Source organism: Triturus cristatus, chromosome 1_2 (genome assembly GCF_964204655.1).
Source record: "Triturus cristatus chromosome 1_2, aTriCri1.1, whole genome shotgun sequence".
NCBI lineage: Eukaryota > Metazoa > Chordata > Amphibia > Caudata > Salamandridae > Triturus > Triturus cristatus.
The window spans coordinates 1,011,830,671-1,011,858,002 of record NC_140580.1 but is presented as its reverse complement, the minus strand read 5'-3'; positions in this window follow the sequence as shown (position 1 = coordinate 1,011,858,002).

The following is a 27,332-nucleotide window of genomic DNA, read 5'->3' as shown; positions in this document are numbered from 1 at the left end:
CCAATGCATTATGGGTAATGTAGTTGGTTCAAATTGAAAGTAGGTTTGACTTCTGCACTGTTGGCGGGAAAGCGTTCGTAATAAGCCTATCAGGGAGCTTTAAGAAAAGACACACGTGGTTAAATAAGGGAGGGTTGCAGAGTAAACAATCGGTTTGGTACGGAGAGGAGACTGGATGGTTTTAAAACGCTCATGGCAGGTACGGGAGGAGAAGGGTTGTTTATTATAACTGAAGGGTACACGTGGGGTTAAAGACTGAGTTATGGGGGGAGAAATGGTTATAGAAGTGTAGCAGTGACAAGAGGAAAAGTCAGGGAAACCTGAAATAGATCGATCTAAGGAGACAGGAGTGTTTGCACGTAGAAAACCGACAGTAGAATGAGACCAATGTTATGATTAAGAGAGTAGGGGATAGAACTCGGTTTGGTGCATGTAGGGTGATGGAATCAGGATAAGGAGGAGGGTTTAGGTCATGGGGGGGAGTGTTGTGAGTGTGAATTGAGCGTTATTTGGAGACATCATGGGAAAGTCGATTGTTGAACAGGTTTTGTGTAACTACGGTGCAAAGACTGGGTAACGTATCAATCATCATATAGGCTTGTAAGATGAACGATGGATGTATATTAGTACTGGCTGAGGGAGGCAGAGTGGGGAAACAAAGAGGAGTGTACTGTAATTTGGCATTTGGAAAACGCATTTGTACATGTTAGTTTAAAGTAACAATTTAGAAATGTTGTTTTTATATGGTAATGTTGATTATTTTCGTTTTTTAAATGACATTGTTGAATATTGTTGTTTTTATCGTTATTCACAGTGACCCCTGATGAAGGGCACCTGATTGCCCGAAATGCATTGGGTTTAATTTAATAAAACACTGCCTTGGAGGAATATTTGCATTGGTCATGTTCTTTCATGAGGTCTGGATGGGCACGGTTGGAACATAAGAAACTTGGGAAATGGCAAACTATTCCGTGTGTGGCTTGACAAATAAGCGCAACTTGAAAGGAAGTTCAAAGCGCAGGTTTACAAGGATCAGAGTGATTAAATATTGATTAAAACGGATTAACTTTTGGATCGCCATGATGGCGCATACAGCTGTGCGACTGGTAGGGGCTAAAAGGACGCCCCACCCCTCACTGTTGAAGCTAAAAAGGAAACTGGCAGGACTCGAGAAGTAGTGCCATAGGAATAAATTAACAATTAACTTTGATAAAACAAAAATTAGGGCTTTTGGTAGGGAGCAACATGGATTTGTTTTGTCAAAAGGGAGGACAAGAATCGAGGAAACTACAGTACAAAAGTACTTAGAGAGGGTTTTCAATAAATCCCTTTCTTGGTCATCATATGTAAATAATGTAAACACACTAAATGCCAAAACCCAAACCCTCTCAAGTATTGTCGGATTAAAAGTTTTCAAACGGGACTACGGAGGGACATCGCTCCATCCTGTACTAGGGGCCTACAACACAATGGTCCAGTCACAAGCCTTGTATGGAGTGGAGTTGCAGGGTCTCAGTTTCTGACTAGAGTGGAAAAAGTTAGAAGGGGGCTGCCTAAGAATCTGCTATCTGTACTGAAATGTACGATGGCTTCTGTTATCAGAATGGAAGATGGACTCCAAACCTGGCTTTCCATCACATTTGTTACTCAGATCTTGGAGCAAATTAATAATGTCTGAACACCTTAAAATTGCCATGTTACATAAAGACGAGATCATGAAAAGTGATTTCAGTTGGGCATCTATGTTAGGGACGCGGTTATCGCAGCCCACTTGATGGTCAATGATTGTGATGTGACTCAATCACTATCCTACTCAAAGTAGGACTTGATTGGGTTGGATCATAAGCTTCGAGAGAAAGGGATCTTCAGTATTTACGCCTTAAGCCGCCTACTCTGGATTTTTGTGAATCTTGGGAATCTAATGTTCCCTTTCCATTGCAACATGAACACACAAATCCCCAGATGTGCAGCGCTGTTTTGAGGTTTAGAATAGGACTTTGCCCACTTTCTGCACACCTATTAGGGATTTCTTCATTTAAGAATGCAGAAGAGTTGTGTGGATATGGGTTAAGGATGCACTCTACAAAGGTTCATGTCTTGTTAGTTGTTGATATTTTTTTAGTTTCACAATGGATTATTTCAAAGCCCATTCTTTTAAAATATAATATAAAGACGATTGGTAGCGAAGAGTTTTATTTTTCAATTGCAGTCTATGGATGTAACTTGTGCCTTGGGAAGATTTTTGATGATTATAAAAGATTTTGCACCTTGATTGTGTTTTACATTGTGTGTACTGAGAGATATTTATAGTTTTAGATTGCGGGGACATCTTGCCAGAATTTTTGGGGGCACGCCATCTTCATGACCCCCCAAGAACCTCAGGGGACTCACTCCCCCAGCGGACATCATGCCAGGAGGCACAGGTGCTGCTTCTTGCCTGAGTGGGCGGGGCCTCCCATCAACGCGCTAAAAGCACTCAGCAATCCCACAGCTCGGGACATCTTTCAGGCATTTTTGGGGCATGCCATCTTCCTTAACCCCAAGGACCTCAGGGGACTAACGTATTGCTTGCACTCCTTTTGCACTTGTTTGGAAACTAGGGCCTATTAGATGCAAGTCTTTGGTCGGGTTACGCGGTGTGCGTAGTTCAGATAATGGGGAAGAGAAAAGTGCCTGCTACCAAGTTACCGTCACCACATACCATGCCCCAAATTTCCACCAAGTTTCTTGAGCCGGGCTGTGGGAGTGGTCTCCAAGAAGATTGAGTTGGCTGAAGGAACGCTGTCTCTATCCAGGGACAGTCTTCGCCTGACCTCTCTCCATTCTCTTGTTGCCCTGAGGATCCCCGAAGGGTTGAGGATCTGTAAGGTTCAGGCCACACTACGGGATACAGGGATGACCAGGGTGGCCCTTTAGAGGTCACAGCTCCACCTCCCAACCACGATCTTACACTTACAAGGCCGGTTGTCAGTCCAAGGTGTAAGCAGAGGAGACGGGTGGCAACTTCTAACCAGAGGAGCACCTGGGTAAACGCGGGCGCTCAAACCGACCCACCGCCCTGCTGTCCTCTGTGGACTGACCCTTTTAATGATGACTTACTTCCTGAGCTTAAGGAGGCTATAGATGCTAAACTAGATCCTATTTTGTCCAGGCTAACACACATTGAATCCCGACTTTCAGCAAGTCAAGACTACATGAATAAAGGGGTGGAAACACAGGTTGGGCAGTCCACCATACCCCCTATGGTCAATCCTTCTAATCTTGCCCCATCTCGAGGTACAAGCCTGCCCCCCTAAGGGCTCAGTTGTCCCAGTGCGAGTTCCTAAGCTTATGTGGTGGTTTTGGGAATATCCCCCCAAGGCTCAAACCTTTCCCCTAATCTTTTGACGAGTTAAAAAGCAAAGTAGCACATTGCTTAATCTGTATTCCAATATTGGTACAGGGATCATTAAATCAATCAACATGGTTCCCAGGGTCAGTTGAGTGGGACCAGATAGAAAGAGTCTGGATGGGGGATTGTGTAGTGGTAAGTTTCAACCAACCCACCATCGCTACAAGGGTCCTTGCCCCTCGGAGACCACCCAGGTCTTCAAAGCCTACCAGCATTTTAGCACTACCCATGTTTTTTTTTTTATAAGCCTGAGAACGTTTGCTGCCCTTTTAGGTCCGAGGTGTGTCAGGAGATTGACTTCCAGGATAGTTCTTGTGTGCCCCTTTTGCAGTCCCCTGCCCTGAGTCTTTTGAATAGATTTGCCCTCTGAAGTAATCTGGAGCCGTGCGACTGACTGAGTGCCCTGGGCTCACCTTTATCTCCCCTCAGGCTTGCTTCCCCTCCAGTAGTCATCCCGATTGACAATTCGAATCCCTTGAAACTGTTATCGTGAAATATTGTGGGGCTATCTGCCGAGTTTACTGACAGTACTTGGGGCAGTTTGTCAAACCATATCAGATCATTTGCCTCCAAGAGTCGAGGGTAGAGGAAAATACCTTCTCTTTAGAAGGATATAAGACCATTTTTTCCTCGTCAGTGGCCACTGGGGCAGGGAGGGCCAGGGGTGTCTGAGCACCTTTGTTGCAGTGGAACTTTATAGTCATGGCACAGATTTGGATTGGGAGGCACACATGTGGCAGGGGCTAAAGATAGCCATCCCAGGCCTCACTCCAATAATATTGATTAATTTTTATAATGCAAAGGTTGTCCCAGCAGAGGTCCCCCGTCTTTGCTGTTTACAATTGGGGTTGCATTCCCTGACGGAGCATGGTATAGGGAGGGAGATAATACTGCTGGGGGGAAGGGGGCGGGGGGGCGGGTATAACTGTAATTTATGTGATTATCCGCGCGCTCCCTTCGAAACTAAGTCTAAATGTTTGTTGAATGAGGGGCTCCATCCAGCTCACACAAAGGAGGGTCACTAGCTTACCATTATCCTATCCTCTCACAACCTCGTCTTTGCCTTGGAGAAGTTAATTAACTATCCTAACCCATGCATTTTTCCAACATTTAAAGGGAGGTTCTGCTTGTCCATCATAGATTTCATATTTGTATCAACCCCCTTGTTTCTGTTTATTTCCAATATTGATATAATCTATAGTCCTTTTAGTGCTCATAATCGCCTAGCTCTAGCCATTGAGGGATTATTTGCTGTTGGGGTTCGGGGGTGCAGAGGGGTTTCTCCCTTGTGGATCAAGGTCAGAGATTAAAATTGGCTCAGGTGGTCCCCTCGGATTTTAATGCATCCCTATTTTCTAGTTGTTATCAGGAGATATCCACCTGTTTGGACCAAACTACCCCAGAGAGGGATGTCCTGCAAACATTACCCATAAGGTTTGCGCACTATTATTGGTTCCCGTTACAATGATGGGATCGCACATCCCCAAGTGGTTTGACCAGGCTTGATTGGAATGCCTTCGCCCAGAAAGTGGCTCTAAAGCAAGTTCCTAGAGACAGGGATCTTGTTGCCTCCTGTCGGCTAGCTTACAAAAAGACCCCAGCCAATCATAAATCTCCATTGAGGGAAAATGCATGAGAGGATCTAAGTCAGGCATGTGAGCTCAGAGATAGCTTTCTTTTTAGGAGGGTGGTAAACAGGCCCTGTTTTGGGAGGGAACTGATCCAGCAATATGCCATCAAATTTCTGAGCAACAATGGGTTGACCACTTAGCAGGGTCTATAACTATGGGGCTGAGGGTGGTGGGCACCCAGGGAGGAAGTTGTGGTGAGTAGTGCTAGAATGTTCTTTACCCTCGATGAAGTCTTCCAGGGCTGTGTGCACTTTCCAGGAACAAGGTCCCTGGCTCTGATGGGATCCCCTAGATTTGTTTCTGGAAAACACTGAGATCTTGGGGGCACTTTTAACCTTCGTCGTGTGCAGCAGCGTGGGTGGAGGCGTTGCATTTATGGTCTACGGTGGAGATAGTGCAAGTTTTCAAATAGGAGGATAAGGACAACCTCCAGTACTATTGGCTTATCTCCCTGATTGATGTGGTAGTCAAGGTCTTAAGGAGGGTCATTTTAAACAGGTTTATGGCTCAATATGGTTTCAAGCCCAGCAGGTCAACATCCAATCAATGCTTGAACTTATACTTAATTATTAACAAGTGCATAGTTGCCCGATTGAAATCCCTCCACTTGATATTCATGGACCTTACCCCCACTTACAATAGGGTTTACTTTGTGAAGCTGTGGGGTTTGCTCCTGGGATGGGGGTGGACTCGAACATTGAAGCCCTTTTATCTGACCTGCACTCCTTGGCATCAGTGCGTTTTCTCAAAGAAATATTCATACCCGCTCTTTCCCACAAGACGGGGTATTTGTCAAGGATGCATTCTTGCACCCTTCTTGTTCACAGTCTACATCAATGGTCTTGGGCTTGCACTTCTCTCTGTCCAGGCAGATTGTCCTAGAGGGGCTATGAGATCGCGCCCAGTGTTGGTATATGCCAATGATGCGGTCCTCATGGCTTGAACTGCCATTGGGCTTCAGCTACTATTGGATAAGCCCTCATGGCAAGTCTGGACCTGGCAGTAAACTTTATTTAAATCACTTAAGATCTAGCGGCCAAATGTGTGTCACAGGTCTTATATGGTAGTGAGGTCTGGGAATATGTTGAGATTGAAAAACTTCAGGCTGCTGAAAATAAAAATCTAAGGCAGATGGCGCAGATTCCGCATAGCATCCCAGCCTTCTCTGTCCACAAGGATCTTGGAATCAGGTATATAGCGGACTTAGTTGCCCTCAGGCCTTTGTTGTGTTGGATAAAGGTCTGGATCGGGGCTGAATAGACAGGTTCTCTTGGATTGGCTCTCCCTTGCCTACACACACAAAATCCCATGGATTGCATATGTGAAGGCAGCTTTGGCTACTTTGGGGCGGGTGGGTATATTTTTGGATTGCCACTCCTTGGTACCTCCGGAATTAAAAAGGGTGATGGACCTGTCTTTTGAGCATGCATCGTTAGACAGGCAGAATTGTAGAAACCCTCAGTGAGGGGAAATGTGCTTCTGAAAACAGTACAGGGCCCTGAGCCCTACCTTGTTCAGGTACATAATATGAGGGACAGATTTGCCTTGGCTAGGTTCATACTTAATTTGCTACACCATCTCTCAGGATCACCGAGTGGGTGGCCTCACCCATGCTCCATGTTTCCCTGTGACTGCAACAATAGGTCTCTGCAGGACACTTTACATTTTGTTATGTTCTGCAAATATTTTAGTATGCCCAGTAAGCAGTTTATTGTTCCCCTGCTAAAGACCTTGAATTTTATCCAAGTACGTCCGGCCCTCATGTACTTGCAGTGGCTTCCAACCAATCATGTCTTACATGCTGTTACCTATTTTCTAAGATGCGCACTGTGGTCTAGGCTTTCTAGGCTCAATTGACTGTAGTGCTGCTAGTGGGTGATTTTTATTTTTGTTTTATTGATGTCTGGCAATTAATTGGATCTATTTATATCTCATGCACATGTAATATATGTGCACTGTTGTACTTGCTGTGTTATCATGTTCTTTTATGGTTGTTTTTACATACAGAATAAAGAATTTATGATGATGATGGGGATTTCGTTTTGATCAGTGAAATCATGTATTGCTGTATTTTTGTTTAAGAGCTTGCAGCTCTAATAAACATATTATTTACTTACTGACTGACAGTGTGATAGAGGGAGAGCCTCTGCCTCAACAGTAGGCAGCTGTGCACTAAATGTAGGATTGATCGCGTTATGGATAATTCTACATCCTAGACAATGCATGACTGAGCAGCTGGATCCTGCATGCAGTGCAGGAGCCGTCTCAGATAAAAAAAAGACATTGCTAGAAGCTGCCTCATGCCTGGCACCATGACAGAATTCTTGTAACTTACATGATTACTGCAGATATACCCCCAAAGCGGGGCCTACATCCAGGAAATATCCACAATGCACTGGAAGATTTTTTTCATTGCACTTGGTGGACAGGACATCCATAATGGACCACCACCTCCCACACCATTGCTGTCTTTGCAACACCCATCGTGAACACCGCATTGCCTGCCCTATAAATAAGGCGGAAACGATGCAACATTGTTTGAGGGTCTCTTACTACATTACCACACATTTCTAAACAGGGCCAGCTCTAGGGCGGTGTGACCGGTGTGAGTGCATCGGGCATTGACTTCAGGTGGGGCGTCGTATATTTGGAAGTATTGTGTGGTTTTAAAAGCACTTGCTGCCGCATTCCTGGCCTCCAAAAATTTACAGGCAACAAAATGACTGTCAAGATAACGCCAGTGATTAATGTTCTTCTTAGAGAGAGATATGAGTTAGCGCAGAGGGTTAATATGCCTGCTGCAAAGATTGTTTACCATCCAGATCACAAAGCGCATATATTACAAATAGGTCAGTGGGTTACTGTTTTTGTCCAAAGAGATCCTTTTGTGACTTTCAGTTTATAAATTATAATCTTAACATAGAACAGTGAGCTAGGAGCTGCATAAAAACTGCAAGGCATAGATTAGAGCGTTATGATTGTGTACCATTCAGATCACAAAGCGCATATATTACAAATAGGTCTGTGGGTAACAGTTTTTTCCAGAGAGACTTTCATTACTCTAATGTTGGAAAAAAGGTTCATTTGGATTGAAATCAATTCTGATTATTATAAAAGAACCCCCAACCATGGTGTTAAGTTTTAAATTAAGAGTTTGTGCTTCTCCAGTCCAAGTACTAATAAACTATTCTTTCTACCTGAATGGATGACGTGACGCCTGTACCTTGTAGTACTCTGTCTTTTGTAGCATTTCCTATACACTAATCTACACACCTATGATTGATTGTCTCTGTGTAGTGTGTGTGATGTAAAGTGCTCTGACACCCTACACTAGTATGAGTGGCAACGGCGCTATAAAACGAAGTTAATGCATCTGAAAGAGAGTGGTTATGGAGACTTGAGGTGCACTGTTTTTTTAATTGCAGATTTTTATATAGCGCGAACTCGACCCGAAGGTATTGGAGCGCTTTACATTGAGGACCGGTAACTTACACATTCAGGCACGGGGAGATTAAGTGATTTGCCCAGAATCACAGGATGGTTTCCAGCACCAAAGTCGACAGTCCTGCCGATGGACCACATCCTCTCCCGAGGGTGAAAGTGAGGAAATCCGTAACGGAGGTGGTTATAGGGCACCACCAGCGCTCAAGCCGGCCCTGTTTCTAAATGAGGTTATAAATTCCCTACTCCTCACAACTCCCAGTAGCTCCAACAATTGCTGCAATGAGGGACAAAATAAACGCCTGACAAGGCGGAAAGATAATGTGACATGTAATACTTCTCTCTACCTCTGGATGGGGACCGTGCCATATGTATGAACAAATCTTGGGAAATTGATAGCACGTGAGTAGGGAAAGTCGCGGACGACTTACCAGCGGAGATTGCCATTGTGTATCTTGGTCTTTCTTCACATTTACAGTCTCCAGTCCCCGCAGATGTTCGGCAAAACCTTGTTGACTTCAGCAGACTACTGAAGGGTAATAAAAGAGCACAAAAACAGCCCATGTTAGTAAATTGAATTCAGCAGTCATCAAGCAGTTTCGCAACAGGAATACCGCCCGACCTGCAGTGTATGTACTAGTCTAAAACCTACTTTTAAAAATGCACCTTATCGAATGTAAACTTGGAGGCCTAGCGTTTTTTCAACTAAATATTCTGGTACAAATATGATTTTGAAAACATGCCCTCCTTCTTAGCAGCAGCATTGTGTTAGTGTTTCACCTGGTTCTAAAATGAATATACTTACCTAGCCTCTCCCTGTTCCTTGTACATTATTTACTGGAAAAATAATTGTAAAGTAGTGATATTTTCTTTACTCAACAAGCTGGATGTTGTAGCATGGTGCTTGGGTGTGCCCGACGCCGTACTTGCTCACACGCATGCACGCCAGCCGAGGTCGGTAGTAGGAGTAACTGCAGGGCGGTGACGTGGGGAGGGGGAGGGGCAGGATGGGGGGTAGTAAACTATGGATTACGGAGGTTAACAGGTAAGTTAACATATAAATTAATAAAACGAATTGCGTTGTGTGCACTGCATCGCCAAATGCGATGCAGTGCACGCAACGAAATTCGTTTTATTAATTTATATGTTAATTTACCTGTAAACCTCCGTAATCCATAGTTTACTACCCCCCACCCTGCCCCTCCCCACGTCACCGCCCTGCAGTTACTCGTACTACCGACCGTGGCTGAGGCACTCCCTCACCTCACGTTGAGAAGAAGGCTCTAGCCATCAAGTGGGGCTGCCACCACTTCCACCTTTATCTGTATGGACGTCCCTTACGGGTCATCTTGGACCATGAACCACTGTTACCCCTTTTTGCGCGCACCGCATCCACCACCCTGCAATGAAAAGTGGGCCCTACAGCTCCAGAAATACCAAATGAATGAGGGGTACAGACCAGGCTGCAATAACTGCACTGACTACCTCTCACGACACCACTGCCTGCCGGCAAATGGATCCCCCAGCCCTCACTCTGACATGGACGAATATGTCTACTGGGTCGCAGAGCTGGGATGCTCCAAGACTGTAGCCCTGAAGAACATCGCAGACGCCACTGCCTCAGACCCGTGCCTCCAGAAAGCCTGGGCAGCAGTCACGACAGGGACGTGGAAAGATTTTCTCGGCGACAGCTCCAGGTATGATGTTGTCTTCCAACACGACATCACTACTCTGGACCATCTGCCACAAAGTTCTAAACCATGCCGCCAGGCATCCTCCTACATGGCCACAGAATTGTCATCCCTCGCTTCGAGCAAACGTGTTATCCCTGGCTCATACAGGGCATCAAGGTGCCATCAAGAGTAGACAAGTTTGGTTTACAACCCTGGATGCCGAGATTGACAGAATTGTCACCAAATATCCCTGGTGCCAAGTCAGTAAGTTGCCAGATCGACCACCACCAGTTGCTTCGGACTCCTCCAGCGATTATCCATGGTGTGACATCAGTATTCATTTCTGGGCACTGCCCAATGGGCATCATATACTCCTTGTTTTGGATGATTTCTCAAAATTCCCCATAGTAGAAGTGTTTCAAGTGACCACTTTCGAACACACCAAATAGTGACTCTACAAAATATTTCAGCATTTGGAATCCCAAACACTCTCAAGAGTGACAATGGACCCCCCTTCCAGGGCCAGGAGTTTGCACACTACCAGAAATTCCTCGCGATCACCCACAAAAAAAGATCATGCCTCGCGGGCCCCAAGCCAACAGTGAAGTCAAAATGCTGATGCACACGCTCAAAAAGACCATTGCATCGCGTGTGAACAGCAAGCCGATGTGGAAGATGCCATCTACAAATGATGAAACTATTTTTTTTTATTATGTTGTCTGGCAATGGTGCACCACACAACTGCCAGTAGTGTGGCATCGCAGCACTCCAACCTTTGGAGTGATTTACATTGTGGACCTGTACGTTTGCTTAGAAAGGAGTGTGGCTGTAGTATGTTCTATATGGGAAGAATTAGGTGAGGTGGGGGAAGACCGGGCAACTTTCAACTGTTCTATTTTCAAAAAATCAGGCGCATGGAGGGCAATTCAAAGTATTTATTTTAATTCACTACATACATCAGAGACTAATTTGAATGTAAGAATGTTTACTGCTGTTTCAGGACTATTTTTTATTGGTTGCTTTTAGCAAACTTGTTCTGAATGATCGTGGTTTATTTTTTGTCAGATTTTGGCACATTTTACTGCAGTTTTGGAAATATTTCTGAAAGTTTGGTATTTTGTTCCGCAGCTTTTGAAAAAAAATTCCACTGAAGTGGACAGCGGCTGAGCTATTGGATTTGAAAATGTTTTTTGGCAGTGGCATGTTGCATCAGGATGTATACACATATATGGCTCAGAATCTTGAAAAGGGTTTCCTGTTAACAAAATCCTCCTCCAAGATGGCTGTTAATGCACATGCACTTATTACAACACATCGAGGCACATGCTTACCAACATATGCAAATTTGTCATGGTGTCCATTTTAAATTTACTATTTTATCGTGGTGCACGGCTGTGTTATACTGGTAAATTAAAATGTTTAAAAAGAGTGCGTGAGTGCAAAAAAAGAGGTAATTGGTACAGTTGCACATTACAGCTGCCTCGCCCTTGTAAGAAATTAAAAAATGTTAAATATATATACATTTATATATATTTAAAGTGTGGAGTGGGGCAGAGGATCAAATGGTAAATTGGGAAGCGAGGGAGGGGAGGAAAAACAAAGGTCATGGCGGATGGGTAGATTGCTCCATGCAAGACGAACCAAGCATTGGTAAAGTCCAGAGCATACATGCCAACCCTCCCAATTCAGGCGGGTGACTACCAATTTCAAGTCTGGTCTCCCGCCTCCCGATTCCTCTGATTTATTCAGCTGACAGGGACTGGTCTTGCGTGACTGGGAGTATGCACTGCCAGTAACCTGCTCCTGCAGGCCACTCTACATCATTTTTATCACGTTCTCTCGGTCTGCCATAGTGCTTTCTCCATGCTCCTGATAGGTGAGGAAAACAATGTATATTTGTCTTTCTAATATCTGATCCTGCAGTAGCACACTTGCAAGTCCCATACATGACAGCAACCCGATTCACACCTCAATAGAAGTCAATGGGGGAAATACATCCTCCCGATTCGTTTTTTTGAAAACCTGCTTTTCTCTTCTATGGTGTTGCCATGTATGCCAGAAGTCTGGCTTTAATTGTACTACTGAATGCAAAGTGCCTTCGTGCATGCCCATGTTTGCATGTTAGAACATTGGAGGTAGACTTATTGGGCCCGATTCACAAAGACAATATAGGATAAAAGACTAACTTTATGACTTTTTGTATTCACAGAGGTCATTTATGAGTCATATTTTTACGTCTGCAGTCGGGCCGGAATTTCCAGCTTGGGATGTACTCTCTGCACTCGGGCTGTACACTCCGGCTCGGTCCGTACTCTCCGGTTCAGGCCGGATGAAGTTTAATCAATGGTCCAGAATGACATTTTTACAAAAAGAAACATTATGCACATGTGATAAATGGTAGAGGAGGTCATGAAAACCAGTTTGGGCATGGAAAAGGGTGTGGCCGGACACTACATCATATCCCAGAAAATTGTGCTCCTTTGCATTATGGTAGGCGCAGTCCACAATTTGCACTACCCTCAGTGTTGACTTTAGTGTCAAGACTACTGTCAACACTAAGTGGAGCACCCTAAGTGTTGACTTTATTCAACCAGCATGATAGGATGGCTGGAATACTAATCACAGACTGTAACCACATCTCTCAACAACGCTGTTGTAATGTTTAGGGCCCTTATGCAGCACTAATGACCACACAGACACATCAATAGGGTAACTGGAACTGGCCTAGGCCACGTGCACCGGCCCCTTTTATTGGTAGGGTCACATGACCGGTAACACTTGTGATGGATGGGTGTAGGGTAAATGTAGAGGCTAGCCCTCCCTCTGGAAGTGGTTGTTTACATAGGACATATGCTATAACAGTAGAACTTGTCCAGCCGATCACTACATCCCTCCCAAACTTTATATAAAAAGAAATAAACAAAGTCCAACCTGTGAGAAAGAACAAACTACAAAACAAAACGCCACTGAGTCTCTTCAGGCAGTCCGCATGGGCACTGTTGCTCTGTCCCGCCTGCTCTCATGGGGTTGAAGTCTATTTACACAGTTAACTTGGATGGTGCATCAGGAGCAGTGGTGGAGTCTGCTGTAGAGATATCTTTGCTAATGCCCTGTCTCCATGGATGGCCAACCTGCAAAGACAGAGTAGGACATTGATGGATGGGAGTCTTCCTTGAAGGCCATGATGCTTCCCATTGCCCGCTGGTGGAGCCGCTTCAGACTTCCATTTTGTGACAGGACTCCTCTCTCACATGAAGTGCCACAAGATGGATACACTCTGTTGAGACTCCACCGGCCAAAGGAGTTATTCCATTGCTTATCCGGACTTTTCCTACTTCTCTCCTGGACTTGCCATGGCTGCACAGAGCCTGGATTGGGCTGGTGGGGAGCCCAGGCAGTGTAGCTGAGAGGCTGCGTGGTGAGACTCTAACTTGGCCGCTGCTCCTGTCGAGATCTCGGGCAGCTCCGGGGGTGCTGCGGCACCAGCTCCAGTGACTACCGCCTGCTGGGGGTGTCCCGCGGTGTGATTTGCCAGCCGTGCCTCAACCTATGGCTCTGCGAGTCGAAATTCTACGCCAGCCTCGGACGCAGCCCCCTTCTTGGGTGTGGGGTCACCATGGCTGGCCAGTGCTTCTCACTGCGGGAGCCCGTGGCAGCCCTGGAGTGCATTCACACCCGCCCTGGATGACTTCTTAGGGCCCTGGTATTCTGTTGTGGTCCCCTCCTGCTGCCACCTGCAAGACCTGAAAATCTACCCAGAGACTGCCGGTGAGTAACTGCTGACACACACGGCTGGGGCAAGCTGATTGAGCTTGCCACCATTGACTGCTATGTCATCAGCCCTCTGTCTCTCTTTTTTTCCTCCTTTCATAATTTCTGATTTACTGTCACTTTCTTTCAATTTCTGCATGTTTCTGCTTTTCTGTCACTTTCTGCATTTTTCCGGTTTTCCACTTTTTCTTCTTGTCACTTTTGCGCCTTTTCCTCACCGTGCCCCCTCAACTGCTTGTCCGGTTCAGCTCTGCCCCCCTCAACTCCACTTTCCTGCTTCCAGATTCTCCTGCCTCCCAGCTGTCCAGCTCTTCTCCTCACACTATTTAATGGCAGCAACTGTGTGGCTGCGCCGCTGGTGTCCTGAAGATGCCTGGACTGCACCCAGTGCCACGGACCCTGGTCCTTGGACCATCCTCCTTTACAACGCCAGCACCCTCCACACCCTCAACATCAGACACCACATGCCTGCCGCCAGGCATCGTCGACTGACGCCCATGGCCTTTTTCCTGCTGAAAGTACAGCTGCACCTCCGCCTCCCACGGCACACCAGCCCCACCCACCGTACGACATACCAATACCGGACCTGAGTGCTGCAGCTGTGTCCTGCTCAACACATGCTCCCTCCACAAACGCACCGTGGAGATCTGAGACCTACTTGACTCTGTCGACCCCGACATCGCCTTCCTCATGGAAACCTGGATGAACTCCACCTCCGCCCCAGATGGCTACTAGATCATTTATAAGGACCGCACCAACAAACCGGGTGGAGGCATCACCATCGTACACAAAAGCACCTTTCGCCTCAACACCCACTCGGATGACCACTTGACCAACATGGAGCACCTCCTCCACAGACTACATCCTCCTCGGTAACCTAAACATTGACCTGGACAACCCCAACAACAAGAACACATCGTCCCTTCTGGAGAACCTCACCACCATTGGACACAAACAACAGGTCACCTCCCCAAGCCCCTCAGCAGGACACATGCTCGACCCCATCTTCTCCACCAGCAACAACATCACCTTCAACCACACCTCACGCTCCTTAGGACCGACCACCACTGCGTCCACTTCTCCTTCCCCAAACCCAACGTACAACACCACCCCCACCTCTACCCTTGCAGAAGATGGAACAAGGACACCAAAGAACAGCTCACCACCTCCCTCAGCAAAACACCACCTCCAACATCCGTGGATGCTAATACCTCAGCATGCAACCATAACCAATGCATCTTCAACTGTGCCAACAAACTGGCTCCCAGTGGCGGCCGGTACATGTAAGGGTGGTGAGGCGGTGGTAGGGCGGGGTGGGGGGAGTTGACGGATGACAGGATAGGAAAAATAAAATTAGAAAATAAATAAAAACATTAACCTTGTGCTCGAGGCATCGCCGACTCGTGGATGCAGAGAGAGCAAGGTAAGTTATTAATTTAATTATTTTTAACCTATTGCATCGTCTGTCAACTTGAACTACGCCTGCCTCACTGCTCTTACCTGTGCCGGCCGTCACTGCTGGCTCCCCTCAAGAAAGCCTCAGGCAAGCGACTCTACTGCCCTTCATGAGTCCAGACGCACCTGTAGACAGCTCGAGAAGAGATGGAAGAGCAGCAAGACTCTGGAAGACCACTGTCACTGCACACCACCAACTCATTAGAACAACAAAGAAAGTGGCCCCACAAGAAAGGATCAACGCCAACGCCCTCAATAGCAAAGAACATTTTGCCGTGGTTAAAGAACTCGCCAAACCCAACACAGAGACAGACACCCCACCCTTCCAAGACCTCTGTCTTGGAAGGGTGCCGCAGCAGCCTCCATACCCAAGACCCTATCACCCCACCAGCAACCACCGCACCTGACGACACCGGATCCCAGCAGACCCTGCTCAGTTGGACTCCCCTCACCGCTAATGACACCCTCATGATCATGAAGAGCATCCACTCTGAAGCACCCTCGGACCCCTGCCTGCACCACATCTTCAACAGAACCAGCATCTCCATCGCCCCTGAACTGTGCTGCACCATCAACTGCTCCATCAACTCCACCACCTTTCCAGGAAGACTGGAAACACGCAGATCATCTCCTTGCTGAAGAAACCCTCTGCTGACCCGAAGGAACTCAAGAACTTCAGACCCATCTCTCTGCTCCTGTTCCCAGCCAAGGTCATCGAGAAAACCATCAACGCCCACATTTCTGAGTTCATCAAAGCGAATAACATCCCAGAATTCTCCCAATCGAGATTCTGAAGCAACCACAGCACCGAGACCACCCTCCTTGCAGCCACAGATGACACCTGCATCATCATCGACCAAGGCAAAACTGCAGCCCTCATCCACCTGGACCTCTCGGCCGCCTTTGACACGTCTCCCACAACCTATGCACAAGACTACATAACGCCGGCATCCACGACAAAGCCCTGGAATGGTTCTGCTCCTTCCTCACTAGCCAAACACAGAGAGTCAGACTACCACAGTTCCACTCTGAACCGACAGAGCTCAGTTGCGGAGGGCCTCAGGGCTCCTCCCCGAGCCCCACTCTCTTCAACATCCTCATGGCCCTGCTCGCAGGCATTGTCAGGAACCACAGACTCAACATCTTCTCCTACTCCGACGACCCCCAGCTAATCCTCTCTCTCACCAATGAACCCACAGTCACCAAGAACAACGTTCACGAACAGATGAAGGCTGTCACCACCTAGGTGAAGAACAGCTGCCTCAAGCTCAGCTCAGAGAAGACCAAAGTCCTCATCCTGGGCTCCACCCCCTCTGCCTGGGACTACTCCTGGTGGCCCACAGATCTTGGATCCCCCCACACCCACGGACCATGCACAAACCTCTGCATCATTCTGGACTCCTCGCTCACCATGAGCCACCAGATCAATTCTGTCTCATCATCCAGCTTCCCCATGCTACGCCTGCACCAACAGATCTTGAAGTGAATCCCCACTAAATCCAGAAAGATGGTGTAGGAGGCTGGCTTAGTATATGGTGCACATTTATTTAAGTGAAGCACTTTGCACTAATCCAGACAACCCTTATTGTGATTTTAGTGGTCTTAGACAACCACAGAATGCTCTTAAAAAGTGGTAGCTGTGGAGCGCAGCCTTCAGGCTTAATCCAGAAGGAGTGTTAAGCAGCTTGTTTTACTAGATCTAATCATTTAGTGTAGGTTAAATGAAAAAGAACCACACAGTTATAAAAATACATCTATTTATTATACACACACTCACTGACACGATGGCATATATCCTACCCCAAGATATAAACACAAATACACACAATATTTCAATTGTAAACAGGTAAGGAAGCACAAATACACAGTGGTCTCCATATATGAAAGAAGTGGAATGTGAACTGCGACCGAAGTCAGGACTTGGACCAGAGGATTCAGAAGAGCTGGGGACACAAGGAACCACCCGAAGTAAGTATCCAGGAACCCCACAGGGCCTGTGTGCAGAGTGAAAACACAGCTGCGTACTCAATGTAAGTCAATAGGATAGTCGCAGTTGCAGTTGTAAAGAACAAGGACCCTTCCCAGTGGACTCTGAAGAAACCTTGTCGAAGTCAGAAGGTTGAAGAGTCACCCCACCTGTGGGTACCCCACAAACCAGGATACCTACACCAGGGAAGCTGGGTGCATAGGTGGGAAGTGACATCGGAAACCACAGTAGACCGCAAAGGAGGACTTCAGGAAAGATGCAACTGACGAGGAAGGTGGAAGAGTCTGGTGGAATCCAAGGGTGGATTCTTGATGAGAATAACCTGCAAGCAGAGGGGACAGAGTTTAATCCACTCTGAGGTGACCAGGAGGCATGAAAGAGGAATGACCACCAATGACGGAAGATGCAGGGGTGATAATTGTGACCTTGTCACTGCAACTTGGAGGACCAGGCAATGCTGTGGAAGACAAGTAGCCGTACACAAGGTTTCCCACGTCAGAAGTCGAGAGCCAGGAGGTCGGTGTCCGGCAGGATCACCAACAGGCCTTGGCAGAAACAACAGATGTCGTAAATGGATACTGGCCTCAAACTTGCTGAGAGGACAGGTCAGGTCTTTAGGGAGTTGCAGAACCACCACCTGTGTTACTGGGCCTTATGAAGTCCGTGGGACCTCAGGAGGGGTAGACGAGTCAGCTTTGTTGCGGTGCCTGCAGATGCAGGGGAGTGACTCCTTATTTATTTATTTATTTATAAAGTTTTATATAGTGCGAACAAGATCCCGAAGGATATCAGAGCGCTTTACAAAAGGATGGAAAGCAGGTAATAAATGCAATATCGACATCAAGTAAGAATAACAAACATGAATAATTACAAAATTACAGGACAAGGGGTCAGAGGAGAGTAATACAATACCAGGTACATAGCGGGCTAAGAGAGGGGCACACAAGGTAAAGAAGAGTAGCATCCACTGAAGGTCTAACGGTTGAAGGATCAGTGACTTAGAGCTGATGATCCTATCCCAATTAAGGTAAGAACTTGTTCATTAGGAATCTTTTGGCTTCCAGTTTGAAAGCAATCGTGGAGGAGATTCTGAGTACTTCCGGTGGAAGAGAGTTCCATATCTTAGGGGCAGCGCCAGAGAAGGATCGGTGGCAGGTTCTCTTTTTGCTAAAGATGTGTGGTTTCAAGAGGAAAGTGTTAGCTCTTCTTGAGGCTCTACCACCACAGGATAATTCAAGCTTTTGCGCGAGGTAACTGGGAGTTTTTTACTTCGGGTGTCCTTGATGCCCACAGGCCTGGAGAGGAACCTGGAAGAAGCACAGATGACGAAGAAGACTTGCAGAACAGCGAGACCAGGAGCAGCAGGAGTCTTGCTTGGTGCAGTCTCGGTTCCAGGTGAAGTCCAGTCTAGTCCAAGTTGACCAGACGGTCGAAGTAGAAGTAGTTTCAGGTTCGAATCTTGTCCCACAATGAATCTGAAGTGCCACACACAGTTAAGCCCTTAAGTACCCTAGGAAAAGGGTTGGAACGATTCAGGGGTCCCTGCCATTGGAGGGGCTGGACAGAGGGAAGGATAGTCCCATGTCCTTTGTCCAGTTTTGTGCCAGAGCGGGAGCCAAGGGCTCCCTGAACTGGCTCAAACCGGAGTATGCAGGAAGCGCACTAAATGTGACCTTCAAAGCAGTCTGGTGGTGCTGGCAAGAGCCCCCTCCCCAGCCCAAAACTATAAGTCCTGACTTGGAGGTGGTCACACCTCCCTGTGGCAGGGAACCTATTGTTCTACCTTCCCCCTGCTCGAGCTCAGCTGAACTGCAGGAGGGCAGAATCGTGTCTGGGGTCACCAGCAGCTCTAGCTTGCTGGCAGACCCTGAAAGGCTGGTAAGTGGAGCACTGGGGGCTTCCCGGAGGAGCCCCCTGGTGCATGGAATCATATCTCCAACACCAGTAATGGTTTTGGGGTTTGATTCTAACTGGTTTGATACCAAACACGCCCAGGTTTGCCAAAGCCAATATATAGTTAGCCTTCACGTAGTGATGCATGACCACTATATGTATGAAAATGGCTGACCGCACTTACAAAGCCTGGAGAATCAGCTCCGGGGTTTGTAGTGGGTGTCCTGCCCATGTATGGCACCCTCACACTTTTTAACCTAGCACACTGCCTTCAGGATTGGAAGGCCTGCCTTAGGGGTGACGTATAGGTTTTAGTTGTAGTGACCTCAGATATAAAAAAAAGTATATTTGTTGTAAGTGGGGCTAGCACCAGCTTACACAAGCTGCCAAGGCAGGCCTGTTGTCACAGTTTGAGTGGTCTCTCAGGGGTGGCATAATACATGCTGCAGCCCATGGGCGGCCATAGTGTACCCATGCCCTGGGCACTTTATTACCATGTACTACAGACTCGGAAGGGTACGCCAGTAGCCAATTGGGAAGGTACCAAAGTACTTACCACTGTTAAATTTAGGGAGAATCACAGTGACTGGGGTCCTTATTAGAACAGAATAACACCAGCAAAAAGTGGGGGTAACCATGAAAGCAGATCCTACTTTCCTACACACGGTCATCCACGCAATCATCAGCAGCAGACTCGACTACAGCAAGTTATTCTACGGCAGCATCACCCAGAAACTCCTCAAGAAACTGCAGAACATTCACAACGGCTCCGCCAGACTCATCTTCAATATCTCCTGCCGCAGCCACATCACCAGCCACCTGAGAGACCTCCACTGGTTCCCAATCAACAAAAGAATCACCTTCAAGCTCCTCACACACATCTACAAAGCCCTACGTGATGTGGGACCTCCGCACCTCAACCATCGCCTCGCATTCCATGCACCCACCAGAGACCTACGCTCTGCCCAACTGGCCCTGGCCACCCTCCCACGTATCCGCAAGAACACGCCAGGAGGAAGATCCTTCTCCTACCTTGCAGCAAAGGCATGGAACACCCTGCCTTTCCACCTCAGGCAATCGCCGTTACTGCTTCAGTTCAGGACGGACCTCAAGACCTGGCTTATTGACTGAGCTACAGTGCCTTCAACGGATCAACAGTCCCCCCCCCCCCCCCAGTGCCTTGAGACCCTTAGGGATGAGTAGTCATGCTTTACAAGTTACTTGATTGATTGATTGATTGATTGATTGATTGATTGATTGATTGATTGATTGACTCATTGATTGACTCTGGTGGTGTGATGCTCCTTAGGTGAATTATGTGATGCACTTGATAACAGGGCCACATAGTGATGGCTGTTAGTGATCTTCCGTGTGACAAGTCTGTCACACTCTTTTTTCTCCTCTTCTTTCATGTTCTTCTTTACAATGTGGTCCTGTGGCCTTGTGTTACACTCTTCTGCTCATCGCTATTACATGTGACATGGCACCATGGCACTCTTCTTCTCCTTTGTGATGAGCCAGTATGACATCTTGCCGTGCTCTTCTTCCTTTTGCTCTTCCACAATGTGGCATTGTGCCATGCTCTTCTTCTTGTGACCAGGCCTCTCGATGTGATGTGCACTTCACATGGACCTCCCTGGTCACCTCCTACTCCTAGGAGTGATTATCTTCTCCTCTGTCTCTTGACCAGGCCTCTTGCTGTGGCCTTCTCTTCAGAGGGTTCTCCCTGGTCGCATCCTGTCCTTTCTGTAGGACCTGACTCTTATCCTGTTGGCAGGACATAACTCTTCTCCTCGAGGACCTCTCACAGGCCTTTTTGCTCCTCCTAGACCTCTCACAAGTTCTGTCCCTTCCCTCAGGGATCTTCTTGGTGCTACACTCCCTGGCTGGAGGGTCACCCTTCTTCCTTCGTCTCTTCTTTACTCGAGGAAGCACTGCTTGTGCCTCATTGCTTCGGTGGTGTGGCACTTGGTACTGCCCAAGTGCGGGTGTGCTGGTCAAGGTTGGTCATTCCATGTGACACGTTTGGCGGACCAATGGTGGCCATTCTGTGCTGGGGTGGCCGACCAGCGTGGCCTCGGTCATGTGACAGTCCTTCTTGTGCTCTGAGGGCTCTCTCTCTAGAGATCCTGCCACGCTGTCAGATTTCTTGGTGCGGCCCGCTGCAACCTCTAAACCCGTGCTCCTACTCTTTCTCCATAGGCGCCCTCTGCTGGCGCCTTGCATGCCCGGTCCTTTCTCGTTGGGAGCTTCTCCTCATTGTAGGCCTCTTCTCTGGGGCTAACGTGCACTCAGCCTTCTCAGGCGACACAGGACGCAGCAGTAGTTACAGGCTGAGGAGCAGGGCCTCGCATGGGTGAACACCCACTTCTGCTACTCTACTTCCTTTCTTCTTCTTGGGCACTGACTTTGGTTTCGCTCAGTGTACTTTACTGTTCTCCTGACAGCTTTCTTGGCAGGGGCAGCTTTAGGCTAATTGTGGAGGCAGGAATCTCTCTGTACAGGGGTTTACAGTCTCTCCCCTTTTAAAGCAACAGGCAGCCAACAGCTGGAATGTGGCACCCTCTTGCCCAGTCTCTTGCTGTTTCTACCTAGAGCACAGGATACTGCCAGCCATCTTTCCTTTTGGTGCTTGCCCCACAGTCATCTGGCAGCCTCAAGTGCAATCCATCCTGCAGGATTATCTTTCCCTTCACTCGATGTGTGCAGAAGACAGCCGGTGTGTCATGAAGCACACTTCTTCCCTACTGCTAAAAACTCACTAATGCAGATACCATAGGTGGCCACCAAGTGGCCTTGCTGTCTTCCCCTAGCTTTTCTTTACAGCTGCAATCACTTGGGGAGATGCTCTCTCTTAGGATACCTGGAACTGGTCCAGGGCACATGTACCAGACCCCTTTTATTGGCAGAGCTGTGACACCTGTGATGGATAGGTGTGGGGTGAGTGTAAAGGTCAGCCCTCTGGGAGTGACTGGTTATATTGAGGATATGCTGGAACACTAGAACGTGTCCAGCAGATCACTACACATGCAAACACAGTTCCAATCATATGTGAAATTCTGGCAAAGTGCAAATGGAGGCATTTCCTAGAAAATGGACCTGTCACCCAATTCACTTTGGCTCAGATAGGACTTTGCTGGATAATTGCAACATTTGAATGTGAAATTGCTTTGACTATTTATTTGTCCTACATATTGTTTATAATTTTTTCTAGAATTTGAAGCCGTCTTATGACTTATTAGAATTGCTAGACCATACTGAGGTAAACAAAAAGTGCTTCAACTAGTTTTAGAGGTGATTTTGTTTATAAATCTATTCTATGTTACTTTATTAAGTGTGTGGACATTTAATCAAAGCAGTTCTTGAGATGAATAAATCATGCAAGACAAACAGCTAAGAAAAGATTTATTCAGTTGTAGCCAATGATTAAACATTTCAATCGCACTTATTACCATAATAAATGTGTGTTTTCTTAACATAATTTTGGAAACAAAACATCAAACGCGATGACTGGAGTTTGGGAGAGTGGGAAGCAGTGTGTCTCACATGACAGCCGCCTATCTCAATGGGATTATTTCCAACATCCCGGCGTTGATCAGCTCTTGAAGTTTTTCAAATGCATCCCTGTAAAAGAGCATAGCCAGCATTGGTAGAGCAGGTGCAGTTGCACCTCGGCCAAGAGCTCTAAGGGGCTCATTAAACCCTGATAATTGCTATGGGAAATGGCCTTTACAACGCGGGCTAAGCCAAGCGTGCTGTTTCCCCGCAAGTGCAACCACGCTTGCCTTAACCACGCATATGCCTTTCCCACGCATATGCGTGTTTAACGCATATGCGTGGTCTAGATGCTGGAATGGACGGCCCAGGAGCAGGAAGGATCAGGAGAGGATGCAGTGATGTTGGTGGGGTTGGGGCCAGGTTTTGGGGGATGGGAGTAGTTTTTAAGGGTTGGGAGTAATTTTTAGGGCTGAGGAGTCGGGTTTGTTTTCAGGGCATGTGAGTATGGATGTTTTTAGGGTTATGGGGTGGTCGGGGTAGTTTTTAGGGCTTGGAGGGGTTGGGATCGTTTTTAGGGCTGTAGGGGTAGTTTTTAAGGCTCAGGGGGGCCAGGAAGGTTTAGGGCTCGTGGGGGTCGGGTTAGCTTTTAGGGCTGGGGGGGCAAGATAGGTTTTAGGGTCCAGGGGGGTAGGGTAGTTTTTAGTGCTCAGGGAGAAGGGGCTTCAGGGACATCTTAAGGATTTGGGGGGCCCTGGGCCAAACATAATTTGGGGGCCCCTGTTCAGGACATCTTTGAATTTATGATCTAATTTGTTTAGTTTCCCACGCAGTTTCCGCTTCCTCAGCTGCGCTAGCGATCCAGTTTGCATCATAGGCATCAGCCTATATATTCCCGATGTAAACGGATGCGCGCAGCTTACATCTGTAGGATTCAGGGTTTCCTGCCCTGCTACTAGGTTTTTAATACCTTTTAAATTGTATATGTGTGGCTGCATTACTCAGTGCTTTTTAACAATTTCTCCTACCTACGCGCCCATGTCTTGATTCTTCTTGCCTACACCTCCTTAGCTGCTCCGATTTGCATCTCGGTTTTCCTCCAGTCCTGGACCGCTGCTGCTGATACGCCGATTGTGCAGAGGGCTGGGACTACTATCGGGCTCCTCACTTCCAACCATGCAGTTTCCGCTTCCTCAGCTGTGTTAGCGATCCAGTTTGTATCATAGGCATCAGCCTATATATTCCCGATGTAAACGGATGCGCGCAGCTGATAGCTGTAGGATTTAGTGTTTCCTCCCCTGCTACTAGGTTTTTATTTCTTTCTAAATTGTATATGTCTGGCTGAATTACTCTGTGCTTTTTAACAATTTCTCCTACCTATGCGAACTTGCACTTTACTTGATTCTGCTTGCCTACACCTCCTTAGCTGCTTCGATTCGCATCTCGCTTTTCCTCCAGTCCTGGTCCGCCGCGCCTGATACGCCGATTGTGCGGAGGGCTGGGGCTACTATCGGGCTCCTCACTTATGCCTACGCAGTTTCCGCTTCCTCAGCTGCGTTGGCGATCCAGTTTGCATCATAGGCATTAGCCTATATATTCCCCATGCAAACGGACGCGCTAAGTGGACGTGCGCAGCAGGCGCGCCGCTGGGGCGCCGAAGGCAAGACTGTCTGCGCCTGGAGGTGTTCGGCGCCGGCCATGCTGCCCAGTTCCCCTCCAGTGAGTTTCTTCCACTATATTGCAATAGGAAAACACTGCTTAGCCTTAGGTGGCTACCGTTATGTCAGTGTACAGCCGCTGATCCGAGGTTGGAGGTAGACTTCCGATGCAATAAGTGCAACTGGACTCTCCTCCAGCCCAGGAAACTCGCACACAATATCCTCCCACGCAACAATAAGTGTAAAAACAATAAGAAAACAGGGACTTAAAGGCCACCCTTTTAAATTGTCGCTCTATGCAAAAGCATGAACCATACATTTATGGCCTACTTTTAGACGAACAGTCTGATCTTTTATTTCTCACTGAGACCTGGCTGTTTGAAGCCTCCAACCCTACTATCACCTTGGCCATCCCTACGGGTTATAAAATTCTTAGGAGGGACCGATCGAATGGGAAGTAGGGAGGTGTCGCCATAATTTACAATAAAAAAACTAGACTGCTTAGGCTTCTGCTGTACCTTATCCCCCATCATAACATAGCTGGATTTCTGATTTACAGACCTCCCAGTGCTATTGGAAATGTTATCACTACGCCTAATACAGCCACCATCTCCCTGGCCTTAAAATACAACAACTGCCTCATTCTGGGATATTTCAATATACATTTGGACAATGGAAAAGACCCTCAAATAATTTCCTTGTTGGAGGCGCTGCAGGCCTGCAACATGTTTCCATCTATTTCTTTGGCCACCCATGAGAAGGGCCATACCCTAGACCAAATCGTTCACAACTTTGACATATCAGTAAGCCTACCTCTTCTCATTACCTTGTCTGACCACCTCCTATTAAAATTCGTCATTCCCAACCCTGCCACAGCCCCTCGAGCTAACACAGGGCAGAGGGTCTCTAATTACAGGACGTTCCATAAAATATCCCTCTCGATGTTAGCAGACGCCCTCGGTCGTTCCTCACCAGAGCTGTCTGGCTGCCCCGACTCGGACGCCCCCTCAATAGATTCATGGCTCCGAACCAACATTGATGCAGCGGTACCGGTTGTTTTCCGCTCCTCAAAGAGGTCAGCCCCACCAGCTCCATGGTTTAACGATTCCCTCAGATCTCGCAACAGAAATTATGGAAAAATTTAACGGAAATGGCATAAATCCTATCTACCTGAGGACAGGAAGGTGTATAAAGACACCTTAAAAGCTCATTACATTCTTGTCAAAGCAGCCAAGAAAAACTTCTTTCAAACCAAGATAGAAAATGCCCAAAATAAGAGTAAGGAAATCTTTAGCATAGATAAATCCTTTACTGCCCTGAAAGCCGGCACAAAGGAAGGGCCATGCACTGAAGAATGGTCTAAGTAAATAGTTGAATTCTTCCACAAAAAGATCTCCATGATCCAACAAGCCTTCACTAACATCTCAGAGGAAGAACTGACCTTCTACCTTAGTTCTAATAGCAAATTTCACCTCTTGGATCCTCCATCTTTACTAGCTTTCCCTGAGTTTCAGCTTGAAGAGTCACTGACCCCTCTCCAAAGCATTAAGTCTGGCTCTCCTACTGACCCATGTCCAGGGAATATCCTGAACCTATTAGCTCCCACCATAAACCCCACAGGAAACCAGCTTTTTAATGCTTCTCTCTCCTCAGGCAACATGCAGAAATTATGGAAGAATGCTAAGATTCTTCCACTGATAAAAAAGGCTAACGCCAAACCGACGGACCCTGCCAATTACAGGCCAATCTCCCTTCTTCTGACCCTCTCCAGAGTACTAGAGAAGCATGTAAACAAGGCCCTCAAAAACACATTGAAGATGGGAAGCTCCTTCATGAGTCCCAATCCGGTTTTAGGGCTAACTACAGTATGGAGCCCGCTCTGCTGGAAGTAAGGGTAAGCTGGGCCAGGGAGGGAAGGCTGTTCTGATACTGCTTGATACGTTGGCAGCCTTTGATATGTTCCCACATGAGAGGCTCCTGGAGAGACTTGCTAACATCGGTCTGGGGGAGACCGCCTTAACATGGATGTCATCCTTTTTGGTAAATAGATCTCAGGACATCTGGCTCTCCCCTTTCTCATCCCCAGTTCCGGCCATGAATTTAGGTGTCCCTTAGGGCTCCATTCTCAGTCCTACCCTTTTTAATATATATCTATCCCCCTTGCATTTCTGATGGAGGAATAGGGCGCCAAAATTGTTTCATATGCTGATGACACTCAGCTGATTTTTACGTGTGAAAAAGGAACCGACTTTGACGGGGCAATGATTAGGTCTTGCCTCACAAAGGTTTTTAACTGGCTTAAGATCAATCAGCTGAAGTGCAATCCTGACAAAACTGAAGTTGTTTTCTTTGGTAATCCAGAAACGACTGACTGGAGCTCTTGGTTGCCAAAAGATCTGACGCCCCCGCCCGCTGAAAAGGAGAAAGTCAAAAACCTAGGAATTGTCATAGAAAAGACACTCTCCATGCACTTTCAAATTCAAAATCTAACTGGCGCTTGCTTTGGCATACTCTGGATGCTAAAAAAACTCCTGCCACTGTTACCGCTTGAGAGCAGAAAGATCGTGGTGCAGGCTCTGGTGACATCAAAGCTTGACTATGTCAACAGCTTGTACCTCGGTCTTCCCAAATCCCTTATCCAGCGCCTACAAGTGGTACAATACGCGGCGGCCCGAGCCATCCTGAGACCTAAACCCAGATCTAGTATGCCCCCTATTCTTAAGTCTCTCCGCATAAAAGAATTGATCGACTTCAAAGCGATGACCATCTTCTTTAAAGCTTTCCATGGCTTAGGAGCCGGCTACATAAATAAGCGTGTTAATCGCTACACAACATCTAGACCCCTAAATTCATCCAATGCCAACCTGACCATCATACCTAAAATATGCAGTGCCCACATTGGAGGCAGATCCCACGGCTTTCTAGGCACAAAATTGT